The sequence below is a fragment of the Phocoena sinus genome, chromosome 20 (genome assembly GCF_008692025.1).
Source record: "Phocoena sinus isolate mPhoSin1 chromosome 20, mPhoSin1.pri, whole genome shotgun sequence".
Taxonomy (NCBI): Eukaryota; Metazoa; Chordata; class Mammalia; order Artiodactyla; family Phocoenidae; genus Phocoena; species Phocoena sinus.
The window spans coordinates 785,659-801,591 of record NC_045782.1 but is presented as its reverse complement, the minus strand read 5'-3'; the positions used below and the strand labels follow the sequence as shown (position 1 = coordinate 801,591).

The following is a 15,933-nucleotide window of genomic DNA, read 5'->3' as shown; positions in this document are numbered from 1 at the left end:
GCCACTTTCCCATGGGGGGGGGAGGGGAGGGAGTGTGGAAAGAAACAGGAGTGACAGTGACACCAGTTCCCCAGGGGTGGCTGTGCGGGGTCCAGAGCCTCTGGGAGGTTTCAGAGGAAGAGGGCATGTCCCTGACCCTGGTACCCAGGGTTTCTCTGGGTGGAGGAGGCGCTGGGATCCCTGGCCGGGGTCCTCCCAAAAGGAGGCCATGGCAACAGCTAGGGGCAGGCAGGGGCCCTGGCCCAGGTGCCAAAGATCTGCATTCCGTGTATGCACCACTCCCCGCAACGTCGAGGTCCCAAGGCTCCAGGAGGGCACCAAGCCTGAGGCTGCAGCATGGGGCCTGGCCCCCACGTGCTCTGCAGCACTGATGCCTGGACCCCGGGCCACGTGCTTAGAAGGGGATTCAGCCTGGCCTCTGAATCCCTGCGGGGGGGCGGGGGGGGGGGAGGCGGCAGCATCAGGAGGTGGTGAGGTGAGTCAGCCCGCCAGCTCGGGGGAGGCGCTGCCCTGTCTGGGCCCAAGGTGAGGAGGTCAGCTCAGCAGCAGACCGGCTGGCTGGGCTGGCGCCTGGGACCCAGCCCACAGGCAGCCTCTGGGGCTCCAGGCCCCCAACCCGAGGGAGGATGGGGCCCAGCTCAGGGCAGGTGGTGGCTTAAGCCTCAAAATCCCCAAGCAAGGGGAGGCCAGTGGGGGGCGGCTGGAGGTCAGGGGAGGGGGCAGGCGCAGGATGGTCTGGGGCTGAGACAGGGCAGCGCGCCCGCCCAGCTCTGCAGGTGGAGGGGCCCCAGGCCCGGCCCCCTGCTGCCTGGTTCTGTCTGCACCCGCATCCCCGCCCCGAAAACACCCCCGTCTTCGCTTCCCCGGCACCCAGGGCTGGCCTGTCCTTTCCCGTCCATCTCTGGCCCCTCACCCTTGGAGGGCAGCCATAGCCCACCCACCCGCCACCAAAGGTGGGCTGTGCGCTCCTAGAGCCAGGGCTCCAGTGAGCCTTGCCGCGCGCAATTCTCATCGTAATGGTTTTCCAGGGTGCGTAGAGGACACAGCGCCCTCCGCCCTCGCCCCGGACGGCCCCACTGTCCCTTGTCGTAGCCTGCGCCCCGGGTGCAGGGCCCCCCACACAGGCGTTTCTGGGTGCCAGGAAAACACCCCTAGCACCAACCCGGCACGCTAACAGCCCCACCTGAGAACACCCACAAACCCCACTTCCCAGATGGGGAAGACTGAGACCCCCAGGGGCCCCCTGCATCCCCGAACCTCAGAGCCGCTCCCCGCCCCCAGCCTGAGGAGGCCTGCTGGAGCCCACCCTTCTCCCCATTTCCTGCTGCCCCTGGGGTCCTCTGTCCCCTCCAGCAGACAGGCCCCCCCGGCCCCATGGGGCGGCAGGGACCACCCAGGCAGAGAGAGCGGGAGAGTGAGCGAATGTGTGTGAGTGTGTGTGCGGTGACCCAGCCCACCGGACGCTCCGCCCAGCTGACCGCAGCTGGGAAAACAGGCTCCTCAGCCCCCGCTGCCCGCCCCGCCCCCCTGCCCAGCCCAGCCCAGCCCAGCCCACCCCGCCAGCGCCTCACCGGGCCCTGAACCAGGAACTGGGCCCACGGCCATGGTCGCCTCAGCCTGAGCCATAGCCCCCGGCCGCCCCCCTGGTACCCTGGCTGAGAAGCCCCCAACACAGGCTGCCCCGGATCCACACCTGCTTCAGGCCAGCCCCCTCCAGCTCTCGACCTTTCCCCAAACCGTGAGGGGTGAAGGGTCCGTCCCTTAACTGCAGTGTCCCCACAACTGCCCGAGACCCCCATCTCCCTGAACCGCAGCCCTCCACCCCATGCCCGCCGCCAGCATGCGGGGCGTGGGGCGCCCCCTTAGCTCCCTCCTTCCGGGGTGGGGGGCTCCCTGCCCTCTCCCACCCCACCAGGTGCGGGGTCTCTGCCGGCCCCGCGCTCCCGAGGCAGGATCACTGAGGCTGAAATTTCAATTAAGGACAAGAAATAATTACTCCGGGGCTTCAGGCCAGCTCAAATGGTGACAGTCCTCAAAATCTGCTTCCCTGGAGCCGGGGGGGAGGTGGCCCGGGACCCCGAGGTCAGCCTGGGCCCGAGCAGGCACCTGGCCTTCCCCCACTTTTGGCCTTGAACCCCGCAACCCTTCTGCTGAACCGAGACCAACCTCAGGGCTGCTCAAAAGTAGGGGGTGCTGGGGGGCTCGAGAGGGTGGGAGCTCCTGTCAGGGGGGCTGGGGAGTGAGCCTCCGATGGCTCCCGGGAAGCTGCATCAAGGGAAATTAACCATTCAGCCTCTGCCTGTTCCTGCAGTGAGCCCCCAGGCGGCCAGGGTCCCACAGGCTGGGGCTGGGGACCCCAGGAGCAGGACCAGAAGGCTCCGGCCTCCCTCGGGGAGGGGTGGGCCTAGGCAGGAACCGCCCCTCCAGGCCTTGGGCCCACCCCACGAAGCAAGGGTCACAGGTGGGGTTGTTCGTGGGCCCCCAAGGCCATCCCCCGTCTACGCCTCATGAAGCATTCACAGCCAGCCTTAACTACGCCACCCTCATCTCCAGAAAACTCCCTCTCCAGACACATCCCCGCTCTGAGAATGACCCATTTCCTCTCCAGAAACCCTCTGTTTAATCCAGAATGTTCCATCTCCAGAAATGTTCCATCTTATTTCCAGAAATATCCTTTCTCATCTTCAAATATAGCCCATCTCCAGAAATGCCAGCGCTCTCTAAAAAGGCTCCATCTTAGCTCCAAAAATGCTCCATTTCCAGAAATATCACACCCCATCTCCAGAGATGTTTCATTTCAGCTTCCAAAATACCTCAAATCCAGAAGTGCCCTATTTTATGTCCAGAAATACTCCAGCATCATCTTCGAAAACATTCCACATTTCCAGAAGTACCATAGTTTGTCTCTAGAAATAGTCCATTTCCAGAGATGTTTCGCCTCTAACAATGTTTGGAATCCAGAAAGGCCTCATCTTCACCCCAGAAAATGACCTCTAGTTCCAAAAATGCCCCCATTTCGCCTTCCATCTTCACGCCCCTCCTCCAGAAAAACTTTGCATCGTCTCTAGAAACGTCCTCGTCCTATCTCCAGAAACGCCATGTCTCATTTCTAAAAACACTCCATTGCTGGAAATATTCCGTCTGCATCTGGAAACGCTCACGGTGTGTCCACAAGGGTCTCCCCCTCTGGCCCAGATGCTGCAGAAACTCAGGAACCCACTTCCTTCAGGATCTCCTGGGGATCTCTCGGCCACCTGCAGGGCCTGCTCATATCCCAGGAGCAAGGATAAAGTAAGAGGTGGGCTATCGAGGTCCCTGGAAGCGGGGAGCACGGACCCTCCCGGGTCTGACCCGGGGGCAGGGGCAGTGAGGGGCCCGGGTGGGAAGGTCTGGCCCAGGAAGGGTGGGCGGGGCCTTGGCACCCCCCCGCCCACCACCACCACAAATGCGTCCCCTGGCCCCGGTGCCCGCACTCACAGCCCCCCCCTCCCACCCCTCAGAACCACACACGCGTGCAGCCCCACCCGGGCAAGCGCACAGAACACACGTCCCCACCCTCCTCCACACTCCCCGCCTCTCTGGGCAGGTCTGGGGACCCCGAGGGGCAGAAGGCCACTGCTGGGGCCCTCCAACCACACAGGGCGGCCTCAATAACTGCTGTGTGTCATCGGGGGAAATTCACGGCCCGGGACTCTGGGCTCAGAAGGGAGATGAGGGTGTGCATTCCTGACCTGCTCGCATACCTACTAGGATGGGGCTCCAGAGCAGCCCCGCTGCTTCCGGGCCACTGGAAATGACAGCAAGTTCCTCTCTGGGTGGAACTGAAACTCCACGAAGTCACCTCTGCCCACATGGCCCGGCACTGCTGTCTGGAGTTGCGAAGCCTGTGTCCCACCGAGACTTGCACGAGGAGATGCCCCCCTCCCTGTCCCCAGACAGCGTGGAGAGGTAAGGGGTCAGCTGTTCTGCATGAAGGGGCCTGGAGACACCTGGGTGGAGGGCGGGCGTGCCGGCACGTGCAGATACACAGGCAGGCATGCAGTACACCTCCAGGCCCTGGACCCGCAGCCGGGAAGGGAGGAGGTGGCCCGTCCGCACCAGGTCTGTCCCTCAGACCTCGGGGTGGCCGTTCTTAGAGTCTCCAGGTGGGCAGGAGGGGAAGGGGGCCCGATCCACGGTCTCCGCTCCTGGTGGCATCCGTTAGCTCTGGTCTGCTCCCACGGGAGGATAATTACCATTTATTAGGCCTCCCGATTTAGACTCAGCCTCAATTAACTGGAACCTCCCGAGCCCCCTTTTCTGATCCTTTGGGGCCAAGGGCAGACACGACACACCTTCAAGGTGCCCTTCAATTTCCCTCGGCGTGGGCCCCTTTGTCTGCCACCACACTGGCCAGCTCCTGCCCAGAAAGGGGGCTTCCACATCTGTCCCCCTCAATCTCTCTCTTCCCAGAGAGTCATCCTCTCTCCATGGAGACCTCCCGCTCTGGGAATTCATGTCCCCACTCAAAGAACGTGAGAGAGAAAAGCCGAATCTGAATGGACCGTGGTCTCGGGGGCCAGGACGGAGAGCAGGGGGCGAGGCCTCGCGTGGGACGGCGGGTGGGGTGTCCCCCGGGCTCTCAGCTCCGGGGCCGCAGACTTTCTGGAGGCGTCTGCATTGGTATTCTCCGTCCCTCACAGCCCAAATTACACCGACTCTCCCGGGACCCTTTCATTGCACGTTGTCGCTTCAGCAAAAGGTTATGTGCGAGAACATGAAAATCCTTCCCACATATTAACCAAAAGAGCGTTTTTTTAAATGCACAGGGAAAACGCGGCCAATTTTACAGTATCTGAGATGAGAACGGGTGTTGGACTGGGTGGCACCCGGCAGTCCCTCACCTCTCTGCACCCTCTTCCCTCGATCAGAGAGGCCGGGAGGGTGGATGTGAGGCTGGACCGAGCAGTCGCAGTCACGGTCACATGTGGAACCAGCAGAGCCCGGCTGGGGGCAGTGTCCAGGTGCTGCCCAGCAGGCGTGAGGGCAGGAGAGCTCGGCAATGCTCCCCAGCCACCCCGGGCCCCTTCCCACACCTCTTCTCTTCCCCACGCAGCCCCCTCCTTCCTTTTATTTTATTTACTTTTGGCTGGAGAATTTCTTCAAGACCCAGTTTCAATTGGTTCCTCAGTTGTGACATTTTACAGATGAGCGTCAAAGACGTAATCTGCCCCAGATCAGCAAAGGCTGGGGTGCCGAAAGCTGGGGTGCCGGGATGGAAACTCAGGCGTAAGTAAGCTCGGGGGTGGGGGGGAGACTAGACTGAGCAGGGACTGCAGAGGCCCAGGCGGTGGGCAGCCTGATCCCGGCTCTGCCTGCAGTGCTAGGACCTGCCAGTTGTAAGAGAAGCAAAAAGTGGGAATTTTATGTGAAATCTGATATTTCTTAAACCCTGTGTGGGCCACACAGCGCCCATCCGAAGGCATCATCAGTGGACAACCTCTGGCCTGAGGTCTCCCGCCCAGCCTCTGGCCCCTCCTGGGAGGGTGGTCTGCTCAGACAAGGGAGCCAAGGGCAGACACGACCGAAGTTTCTCCCCCGAGTGAAGTGGGGGAGTGGGAGGGGGCAGGACTGCAGAACGTGTTTTAATTCTCTAGGAGATGGCTCGGGTGCTCTTCTGTCAGACGGAGGTGATGGCCGAAGCCCCCAGTGCGAGAGGCTCAGAGGGACCCGTAGGATGGGGCGGGGAAGGAGGAGGAAGTCCCAGAGCTCAGCCCCCTTCACGGGCAGGATCTCTGCCCTATCGGCCATCCCCGCTGCTCAGGCTACAAGAAACCCCAAGATAACTGGAGCCCTGGGCAGGTGCGGAGACACCTGGGAGGGGCCGCCCCTGCCTCGTGTCACAGCAGGTGATGCCCTGCGTGGCCGGCCTCCCCCAGTCACCGCAATGCGAGCCACGATGCCAGCTCCCCTTGCCCCCTCCCCACACAGAGGGATGGTGTGGGAAGGCCTGCCCTGCCTGGGACGCCGCCCGCCCTGGGTCACCCCAGCTGAGCGTCTTACTGTCCCCCGAGGACCTTGACCCACAGGTGCCTGACTCCTCCAAGCCTCAGTTTTTCCATCTGTAAAATGGGGACAACAGGAGACTTTCCTTCACAGGGGGTCTGAAGACAGGAAATAAGTGCTCGGGGGGCCCAGCAGCAGGAGGTCTTGCAGAGAGGATGCTCTGAACAGTAGGACTCCAGGTACCAGTCCTCTGCCCCCTGCCATCCCCACCGCCCCCCGTCCTGCCCCATCCCCACCGCCCCTCCTCTGCCCTCTCTGGGTGTCCTTCCTCTCCATGCTGAGCTTCCTTCTGGGGAATTACAATCTGCTGGGCTTTAATTACTGTCCCCGTGGCCCGCCATCTCTCTCCCCAGCTAAGATGTCATAATCCCTCTGGCTGGGGGCTGGGCTCAGTTGCAGGCCCCGCAGGCCCTTGCCTCGCCCTGGAGTGGCGCCCCAGGTCTGAGTTCTGTCCAGTGCACGTGCCACCAATTACAATCAGAGGAGGCGGGCGTTCTCAGGGAGCAAACTCAGGCCCTGAAGGGTCACGCTGCCCCACCGGGTCCTCCCACTTCTCCCTCGTCAGCCCCAGTGCACCCACCTCCAAGCCACAGCTCCAGCCATGCTCCCTGCCCAGAGCACCCTTCTTTTCCCACTGCCTTCACAGCAGTCATGGCCCAGACTCCATTTAGCCTCCACCCCTGCCTCTACCTCTCCTGCTCCCACCGTCTGACCTCCAGAGCCCTGCAGGTTCTCTCCCGCCTCCAGGCTTGCTGTAAGGTGTGCCCATGCCCTTCTTCCTCTGGGAGGCCCACCCTGACTCCCCTGGGACAGGGCCAGGGTGCTGTCAGCAAACATCTGAAGGAAATGAGCCTGACCTATGACCCCGGCGCCCATCAGATGCCCGCCCCGCCCGGCTGTGCACACAGGGGGGCGGGGCAGGCTGGCGCTCAGGTGGGTCCCGGCAGCCCCGGGTGTGCCCTCTGCTCCCACGGCCTCACCTCCAAGACGGCGCACAGGGCTGGGGACAGTGCAGCTGTGCATGAGGCTGGTAGACTGAGGTTCGAGGCCGGACACAGAGACCCCTGAGGAACAGCCACTTAGCCAGGAGGCTGCAAACTGCGGCCTGGGGTCTCAATCTGGCCACAGGTGAGTTGCCGGATTAGGCGACAACGTACCCTAACCAGAAGATGTCACGTAAACACCTGAGTACCAGTTCCTAAGAAGGCGGGTAACGGCACCCGGGCCACATCCCCAAATGCCACCCAGCAGAGCTGAGCTGCTGCCCCCCATGAGGACCAAGCGGCCCCCCTTCCCTCGGTAGATTTGCCTGCTGGCCCTGCAGGTCCTGCAGGTTGGAGGGCCCTGCGCTGTGCAGACACGAGCTCATCCCGGGTCACTCCTGGGCCACACGCCTTTGGGTAAGCAGGATACCGTGGGAGGAGAGAGGAGGCATCTCCGGCCCTGGGAAAGGCAAGAAGGCCAATACCGCGTGGGTCAAGGTGCTCCTGGAAGGTGGCACCCTGCAGGCCCGGGCGGGCAGGGTCTCTGCCTGCTTCAGTGCGAAGGGCTTTTCGTGGGAGAAGCCGACATCTGCCTGTCTCTCTCCCAGCGCTTGCCCTTGGGAATGGACAGAGGACCTTTCTGGTCCCATCGATGCCTCTAGTTCCTCATGACACCATTTCTGGCCCCAGAACCCTCCCCTGGGTCAAGCTCCCCCTAGGAATGTGGGATCTGGTCCAGCAGGTACATCCCCTCCCTCTTTCCAGACACTCTACCTTTGATAATGTAGTTTCAGGTGGGCCCAGTGAACTCCTTAGTCCCCTGGAGGCTCCTACCGAGACGACAGCCACCTCACCCCCAGAATGTCCCCCGGAAGCACTGAAGGAGTAACAGCGCCATCTCCCTCCCAGAAGCCAGCAAACCCAGGGCCCCTGCCGTGGCAACGCACAGGCGCCCTGGTTGGACAGCTGCGCAGGCAAACGCTTAACGAGCCTCTCTGTGCGTCCGGATGCAACCGGGCCCGTGAACAAACTTGACCTGGTTTTCCTTACCTTCCCGACAGTCCAGTCAGGAAAAAGCTATGCTCCCCACAGCACAAAGGGCCAACTGAGGCTGGAGGAAGCATGAAAGGCCCATGCTCGTGGCCGGTGCCGAGTGCGTGCAGTGCAAGGGGCAGGGCAGTGGGCCACCTTCTGGACAGTCGGGTCCCCACAAATGGGAGGTGACCCGGTTCACCCGAGCGCCTCCCAGTTACAGACCGCGACAACACCTGATTCTGGGATGCAGGCTGAGGGTCTCCTGGCTTCTTGTTATTACGGCTACTTGTTCCATGACTGCAGGGCTCACAGGGCTGACTGGGGGCCAGACAACCAGGCTAGGCAGAGTGTGACCTGGCCCAGACTTCTCCAGAAAGGTCTTGATGGCAATGGACCCAGGAGTGTGGTTCCTCGGTGGCCAGCGGTCCCCGGCCAGGCCCTGCCCAGGCTGGCGAGCCACCTGCTCCCCACGTGAGCGGGCACCACAGCCCTACACCCCGTGCAGCTCGGACCTCAGAGCCGAACAACCTCAGGGGTGCTGTGAGCATGACAAGGCGTGCCCTTGGGCACCCCAGCTTCCCAGGGGTCCTGCAGAGGGAGGACCCCTCATCGTGGGAGTCTGGACCTCGGGATCAGAGGATGGGGTCCCCAACCTCTGACTCCGTGACCTCAAGCATGCCAATTCTCTATAAAACTGGAACCACAAACGCTGGCTCGCAGGATGTGTGCAAACAGGCCCAGTGCCCTGCGTATGAGTGGGCATCTATGGGGCCTGGTGGCTGCCACCCCGACACCCAGGCACACACCCAAGCACAAAGACACAGCACAGAAATGCCCAAATGCCCACACTCAAGGGTGGGTGGCTCTTAACCTCGACCTCCTGGATGGAGCTGTTTGTACCTCAGAGAACATACCTGGGAGTGGGGTGCCTTCAAAACTCAAAGGAGAAGCTCAAATCCACCGTGGGCAAATACCCCCAGCACCTCGCCACCTGCCCCCACCTCCAGGTCCGCTCCACTCTGGGGGCCGGGTCTTGAGCTGGCCCTGCCCTGCAGTGGAACCCTGTCCCATCCTACATCTCTGGCCGCAGCCCCATCCTCTCTCCGGCTGGGGGATGTGAGCAGAAATGGCTCAATCAGGATATAATCGTTTTTAATTAACGTGCAGATCATTTCACAGGCTGATCTCCTTGGAGACCAGAGGGAAGACGGTCTTTTAAGATTTTCTTTTGCCTCCCCCCACCTCCCCCTCCCAGTCGAAGGCCGCCCCCCTTCACCCCCTCCCCCAGCCGCAACCTTGAAAGCAGCACAAAAGCCTGGTGCCTAGATCCCTCTTGGGGCCATTAGGAGGAAAGTGTGTGCTCGCACACAGATAAACACGCACGTGCCCAAGCTCCAGGGCACGCTCTCCCCCTGGAAATGCGTGAATGGGATCAGAGACCCACAGACACGGTACACGTGGGGACACACACAGATTCACACACACACACACAGGTATGCACGCACGCACACGTGCCCAAGAATGTACAAACGGCCCGAGGCACACAGGCATGGGCGCACACACCCAGGCTGGCAGGCACGCCGACCCCCAAGAATACACAAACAGGATCAGACACACAGACATATGCACATGCAAGCACACGGGAAAGCATCCAAGCCCGGAGACACCACAGAAAGGCCCAAATACCCACACTCGTGGGAGGGCTGTGCACAGGGGGGATAGAAGGCCCCTGTCCTGCAGTGGGGAGTCCGAGCCACAATCGCCTCGCCCATGCACCCCGGCCCTGACCTCGGACCTGAGGGGGCCCTGCCGCCTGCCCCACAGGGACCCACGAACAGAGAAGCCACCGCCCAGGTCTTGCCTCCCTGCCACCCACCTGTTCTGGGTCCTCCTGATCTCCAGAGCCCCCTGAACAGCTGTCCCACTCTGCCCTGAGCGAGCCCACCCCAAGGTCCAGCCTTTCCGGGCCATGCAGGTCTGGCCAGCCCCCGCCCGCACTGGGAGCCATGCCCCCAGCCGCTCCTCTGGGTGCCCAATGAGGCTGGGGGCTGGGGGCTTCCTCTCTCCTTTTTTCACTTTAAACAGGTCCTTTCCTTCCCCATTTTCTGCCTCTACCCCCTTTCTAATCCCTTTTTCTCCGTGTGCCTTTGCTCCCAGCCTTCCTTCCCTGTCTCCTCCTTCTTCCCCTCCCTCTTTCCCCTTCCTCCCCAGGGGCCTCCTGGGGTCAAGCTGAGCCAGAGGGAGTGGGTGAGATGTCGCTGGTCCTTCCCCACTGCCCCGCAGTGGCCATCTGTGCCAATACCCACTCCCAGCCACTGAAAAGACCCAGAGCTAGGTCTCCAGATAGGTAAACGGAGGCCTGGGGGAAGGGGCATGACCTCTGGGGTCCTCTGACATCTGCAGTCCCACTGTCTCTCTGCACCTGCTTTGGGTCCTCGGCTTTTCCTCCTGGAAAATGGGATGGCAAGGAGGAAGGGGGAGCCGTGTGGAGGGGCCACAGGGAATCCACGGCTGGCCAGTGGCAGGCTGGTACCTTGGGTGGCCCCAGGTACCGTGGACATCGTGGCCACAGCCAGTGTGCATGGCACACACGGGCTGAGCAGCCTGTCTGGTGCTCCAGCTGCCAACACGATAGGCCAGCCAGGTGCCTCTCCTCTCTTGTGGTCTCAGTGCCCCCATCTGTGAAATGGCCAAGGTCAGCCTAAAAGACCCCTAGGGACTCTTCCCAGATGCGGAAACCAAAAGGCAGGTCAGGAGCCCATTCTTGGCCGCTACAAGGCCCAGCGGCTGCTGTGTGACCCTGGAATTCACTTCCCCTCTCTGGGCTCACGTTTCCTCCTGTGTCAAAGGAAGGAGGTCAGACAGGTGACTCATTGCCAAGGCTCTTTCAGCTCTGAGAGAAGGTTCTAGATAGTGGGGAGGAAGGAGAAGAGTGTTCCACTTATCAGGGAAAAAACGAGGAGCCCGTTTCTCCCGCTGCAGGTGCGAGCAGTGTCATTTTGAGGAAATCATTTTAAACGTCAAAAAAAGCTCTCCAGACAAATAAATCCACTACCTCATTCATCAGGGGCATCCAGAACGTGGAACAAAAGGGGAATATTAAGTAAACGGTGGCGCATCCATCCAATTGGAAAAGCCTGAAGACATTAACTGCGCTGTTTATGAAGAGTTGGTTACAAAACAGGAAAAGGCTCCCGTTAGCGCCAACGAAGTGCAGGATATACGTCTGAACATAAAGAATGCCGGCAAGTCTCTAAAAAACAAACCAACCACCAAGTCAAGAAGACCGTGGAGAAAGACCACAACATATTAACATTGTCACAGCCCACTGAGGCTGTCTGTAACCTTTTTTATTTTTCTCTATTTTTCACATTTTTCTATTAACCATATTTTAAGATATATACATTGAAAATATCGTTTAAAAAAAAAACAAGGACTGAACGCCTCCAATTGAGAAACTTTCCCCTACGGTTCATTTATTCATTCATTCATGACTGATGCATTCACCCCTGTGTCCATCGGCCAAAGCCCACTGCTCATCATGGCCAGGCTGGGCTCTCACTTGCAGGAAAGGGAAACCAGTGGGGGAGGGAAGACGCGCCCCCCTACCTCGCCCCTACCCCAGGATCTACACCAGGGGCCTGTGCTGTATCTGGCCCTTGGGTGAGCAGAAATCGATCCTGCCAGGTCCTGCCTTCCTGCAGCCTCGGCAGGCCTGCCCTCAGCTGCCAGGGCCTCACAGCCTAGCCTATGGGTCAGAAACCCACGCTTAACGGCGGGGAATGGGGACTGGGGGAACGCCGCCACCCCACGTCCACGGCAACAGCCCCAAGGCAGTAGGCATAACCCCTTTTCCCTTGAGGCCACACAGCTGCTATCTGGCTGTGGGCACCTTCTCTGGGCTCAGATTCCCACCTCCCCAGGGTCCCTGAGTAAGGCACCACCCCACCAGGCGGGAGCACAGCACGTCAAAGGTCCACACTGCGGCCTGCCAGGTTGGGGCTGACAGGTTTCCCAGGAGGGTTAACTCTTCCCACACCTGGACGGAGCCACAGAACAGCTGCCCCCCTCCCGCAGGAACGCCTTCTTAAGTAGAAGGATTTCCTTCACCTGATCGGGTTTGCTGGGCCCAACCCTCGGGAGAAAAAGGGGAGAGCCCCCCCCTTAGCGCCCTGCGCCGCTGCCTGGAACCCAACGAAGGCAGATTTCCACGGACTCTCCTTCACCCCCGCTCCCATTCCAACTAGCCCCGACCCCTTTCACCCCTCCCCTCCGCCCCCAAGGAGCAAAGGAATCCGAGCGCTTAGCTGACCCTGCGGCCGCCACTTTGAGTCGAGCCCCCCTTCAGGACTACGGTCCCCAGAAATTCTCCGGGCCAGCGCTCCCTTAGCAGGGCCCAGGCGGGAAAGGAGAAGTTCCCACCCCTCTTCTCCCCTCCCCCAGCCCCTAGGGGAGGGGCGAGGGTCCGGATCTCCGGGTCAAGGAGCAGCGTCTGCTGTGGATCGCAGGAGACACACACGCCGTCACACACACACACACACACACACACACACACACACACAACACACCACCCTCGGGATCACCTCTGAAGCCCGCATTGTACAGGAGAGGAGGAGGCTGGTGGTGGGGGGCCTCGACGTGCCTGGAGTCACCAGCCAACCACCCAGCCCGAGAGAGGCTGGAACCCACGACCCGGGCCCCAAACCCAAGCCTCGGGCCTCCACTGCGCACCCCACCCCGCCCGACCCATCCGACGTCAACATCTCTAACCCAAACAAGCCCCTCCCACTAAGGAGTCTCCCTCCCCCTTTCCCTGGCCAGGGTCAGCAGCCCCCGGAGAGACCGAGCTTCGACCCCCCCACCTCCCCCCGCAACCGCACAGGCGCGAGGTTTCATTGTCAACCTGGCCACTGGGGCGCGCGCGAGGCGGCGGTGCAGGGCAGGGGAGCTATCGCGGCCAGTGGGGAGGGGTCTCCAGGGGAAGTGTTTAGAGCAGCTCCTCTCGCTCTGTCCAGATCCGGAAGCCGCCGGGGGAGAAGGAAGGCGGGGGCGGGGAGAGCGCGACCTCCGCGCTCGCGGGCTGCAAGGAGGGGCCGCGGCGGCCGCAGGAAGCGCCCGAGGCGTCGGGGGCGCCGAGTCCCCCGGGAGGCTGCGCTCTCGGGAAGTTTCCCACCAGTGGCCCGGAGCAGGACTGGGCGCGCAGACACCCCTCCCCGCCTGACCAGCTCCCGGGCGCAGATTGCGAACTTGAGCAAACTCCTTCCTTCCCCGCGTCCCTCCCCTCCCGTCCGCGGCCACCAGCCCCGCCATCTCAGACCCCAGCCTTAGGCCAGTGGCGCTGTCGCCAAGACCCTTCACCTATGTATGGTGGAGAAAAGGGAAGGGAGGAATCCCCAGCCCAACCAAACTGCAGCCAAAAAAAAGAAAAAAGAAATTCCTTCTGAGCCCGATTTCCTCAACCGGTGTCGAAAACCCCAAACAGGCAGATCTGCAACTCTAGCCAAGATCGCGGCGCGGCGGGAGGGGTGCCGGGGGCGGGAGGCGACCCCCGCCGGCAGCCCCGAGAGCCCTCGCGCCCGGATCGGCCCCCCGAAGACACAAAGCTCCGCCGCCAACAATACCTGCGGGTTCCTCCTGGGTCTCCCGGGCGCCAGCGCTGCGCGTCTCGCCGCCTCCCTTCCCCGCGCCGCCTCTCCTCCTCCTCAGCTCGCGCGCGCTCTCCCTTCGTCTCTTCCAGAACGCGGCGGCCGGATGAGATCCTTGGGAGAAAAAAATGTGAGCGCTCGCACGGTTCCTTTCTCTCCGCCCGCCGCTCGCGGCGGCCCGGGGCTCGCTCCTTTCTCCCTCGCGCTCCCGCGCGCGCCGCGCCTCTAGCGCCCCGCGTTTCCTTCTCAGCAGACCCTGCGAGCGCCCTCAGTAGCCATTATTCACGGGCCACCGGGGGCAGGAGGTAGAGACAGCCCAGTGGCCGCATCCACTCGGCGAGCGCGATGCGGGCGCGGGGCGCGCGCGGGGAGGGGCGCGCGATGAGGGGGCTTGGCTGCGCGCAGCCCGCGCCCCAGACGCGGGGGAGGGGAGGAGGCGGAGGGGGCAGGGAAGGAGGAGGCGGGGGAGGAGCGGGAGCTGGTGAAGCGAGCGGGAGGAGGGGGCGCCGGGGAGACGCTCCCGCGGCTCTCACCGCAGGGGCTCGGGGTCAACGGCTAGGAGGCTCCGAGGCGATTAGAGACCGGGCGGGAGGTGGGGGTGGGGGTTAGTGTCTTTCGTGCGCGCGCCCGCGCGCGCGCACGAAGACATGGAAGGGGAGGGAGGGAGGAACGCTTTAATATTTTCCCAGTGACTTACGAGCCCGTGGATGAGCTCCTGGCTGCGCGCTTGGGCCCGTGTGTGTATCAGTGTGGCTGTGTGTTTCTGGTCTGTCTTCCGTGTGAATATCACGGGGCTTGGGGGCCTGCGGCGAGCTTGTGAATGTGCTTCTGGGTCTCCGGGGCACGGAGTGATGCGGTGCCTGCGTGGGGTTGTTTGTGTGCGATTGTTTATCGACGGTTGCGGGACTGCGCCTGTGTGGGCCGTGTCTGCGTGAGGTTGTGTGTTTATGGGCTTGTGTCTGCGTGGGCCCGAGTGTGTCTCAGGGGTGTCGTGTCTCCGTGGGGGCTTGTTTGCGTGGGGCTGCGGTGGTAGGGGCCGTGCACGGCTGGGGTGCGCCCGCAGGCGGCCTTGTGTGGGGCTGGCGGGGCAGTGTTCTGCGTGCAGGGCCGAGGCCTGGCTTGTGAGGGGGTGGGGGGGGGTCCGCGTGGCGTCGGGGACCGCACCGCCGCAGAAGAGGCGCCTGAGGCACGAACAGGCCGCGCTGGGGTCGGGGCGAAGCGAGACGAGTGGTGGCGGAAAAGAGAAGGCGGAGACCCGGGGTCCCGCATCCCGCCCCCACCCCACACCCCCGTCCGCACCAGAGACGCAGCTTGGAGATCCTGGCCCTGGCCAGCCCCGCGGTCCTAGAGGCACCGGGTTTGGAGGACCCTACCGGCCCGGGAAGACGCCTACGGGCTGGGGGTTAGCGGGGACCCAAGGCTCGGAGATCCGGGAGCAGCCCAGAAGCGCGCGGCGAGGGCTGCCCGCAAAGGCGGGTCGCGGTCCGGAGACGGCGGAGGACCAGGCCCAGACAAAGAGCGGGGCCGGGGCCTCGAGGCGGGACCGTACCTCCGGTCCCCCCGCGGCCGAGGGGCGGCCCCTCCTCGCTCCAGTCCCGGGGCCGCCGCCGCAGCTGCCCCAGAGCCCTAGGGACGCGGAACTACGCGCCCCGGGCGGGGCCAAGGTGGGGGGCGGTGGTGAGCGTAGCAGGCGGGCGCCGCGCCCCGGGGCCGTGATTGAGCGCTCGGCAGCCCGCCCCTCGCCCGGCAGCGCACCGCCCACGCAGCCATTCATTCATTCATCCATCCTCTCTCCATCCACCCACCTTCTATCCATACACGTGTCCGGCCTATCGTCCGTCCGCCCGATTGTCGCGCCAGGGATCACCCTGATGCGTCAGAGCTGGCTCTCTCCACTTTCTCCTGCTCGCCAATCTGTCCGTGCCATTCTCCTCGGCAGCCACCTTGCCTCCCCTCAGGCCCCTCTCTGTCTGGCAGGAGGGAGGAGTGCACCCCACGCCCTGTCACACTCGGGCTTTGCTTTTCAGTGATTCAGGGGACCCCTGCCCCGCCTACTAACACCCCCCCCCCCCACTAACGGATTCATACGTCCCACACCCACCCCTGCCTTCTCCCCGCCCTCCCTGAGACCTGGTGAGGGCAGTAGCCAGCAGCTCATCACACCACTGCCGGAGGGCCTCCTCAGCCTGGCCTTCTCTGGGCTGGGGATGGGGGCATTCGAGGGG

At 62.8% G+C, this 15,933-nt stretch overlaps 1 protein-coding gene across 1 annotated transcript in view; it reads right to left on the bottom strand.

Moving 5' to 3' along the window:
* Positions 1-15,933, bottom strand: part of RAI1 (retinoic acid induced 1) — a 105,600-nt gene that overhangs the window by 56,960 nt on the left and 32,707 nt on the right. The window contains exon 2 of the mRNA XM_032615575.1: positions 13,685-13,822. The gene's annotated coding sequence lies outside the window, so the exon portion shown is untranslated. The remainder of the gene's footprint in view (positions 1-13,684; positions 13,823-15,933) is intronic.